This window comes from Haliaeetus leucocephalus, unplaced genomic scaffold (assembly GCF_000737465.1).
Source record: "Haliaeetus leucocephalus isolate CR32 unplaced genomic scaffold, Haliaeetus_leucocephalus-4.0 Scaffold110, whole genome shotgun sequence".
In the NCBI taxonomy this organism is placed as follows: domain Eukaryota; kingdom Metazoa; phylum Chordata; class Aves; order Accipitriformes; family Accipitridae; genus Haliaeetus; species Haliaeetus leucocephalus.
This window is the reverse complement of record NW_010972546.1, coordinates 713,576-714,991: the sequence shown is the minus strand read 5'-3', so window position 1 is coordinate 714,991 and position 1,416 is coordinate 713,576.

Genomic DNA, 1,416 nt, shown 5'->3' with positions numbered 1-1,416 from the left:
AGGGAAAAAAAAAAAAAAAGAAGAAGAATTACTGAGCTGTTCCTTTAATGGGTCCTTTCCCCCCCAAAAAAGCATCACACATTCTTTTGGTGGGGGGATATAGTAAAAAAAATACACCGCAAACCTTCTAAAAATATACCCAGAACCTATCTCCAAATCTCCACCTCCATCCTCATTGCTTGACGTGTATTCCTGTCTAAACGCTTTTATAAGGTCCCCTAGACACATTTTCCATGCCCTCTATGTGTGTATATACACACATATATACACACCTCGACTCGAGCATCGCTCTATTATCCCCAAATCTTTAAAGTTCCCCCTACACACATGCAAACAGGCAAACACAGACACGCCTTTTTATTAAATATCACACTAAAAAAAAAAGGGGGGAGGAAATAGTAAAAGTTTACTCAACCCGCCACTTAAATACAAATTACGAAAACATAAAACTTAACTTATGAAGATTCAACAGCCATAAAAAAAGTAGCCTGCAAGAAATTGGAGGAGGATGGTAACAGAGACTTCAAAGGCACATGGCCAAGCAGAGCAATAAAAATTTATGGAGGATGTAATTATACCGCTCTGCAAACAGGCGATCGTAAATCTCCACGAATGGTTATTTTACAACTGGTGCAATAAGATTTCTACAAGACTTTGAGGTGCTACTTAGTATAAAGCAAAGCCACTTTAGTTCACTTACCCGTGCTTACATGGACTTTTTTCATCCAGGGGTAAACTACCGGCTCTTTGCAAGAGGAATTGGAAGGGCTTTGGTTCAGAGAGTTTTGGCTGCAGGAGGGTGGTGGGCTGGGGGTGACCGGCTCGCAGGGATGGTTTGGCTCAGAGAGGTGGCTCTGCAGTCCGGCCGGAGGATGGACATGACCCCGGGGGGATAACACCGCTGCTTGGTGGCCGGAGCTCGGACAGGACGAGTAGAGCTGCTCCTTGCAGGCTGACCGCGGCTGGTACATCGCTTCATGTTGGAAAGTGCTCTCTCGCCTCTGGCTGCTGTAATATTCCGGCGAGTGATTGGGAAGGTAATCGCTGTGGGAATACTCTTCACAGGGTGGGAACTTGGGGTCCACATAGTTGGAGTTGATCAAAAACGAGCTCATGGCCATTAATTTCTTAGGATTGTACACACGGAAAAAAAATATATATATATCTCTCTCCTAAAATTTATTCCTGTCCCCCCCCCCCCTTTACTCGGTTTTCCTGTTTCGTGAAACCCTCCTACTTACTGTCAAGTGAACAAAGTTGGAATCCATGTGACAGCGCGGGCCAATGGCGAGGTGCCCTGCGATCCCCGGATAAGGAAATCTGCCCAGCCCGGCTTCTCCCGGGGCCCCCCGAGCATCCCCGGGGAGGCGGCCGGGGGCGCCCGCTCCCCTCCGGCCGCCCTCGGGGCCGGCGCCT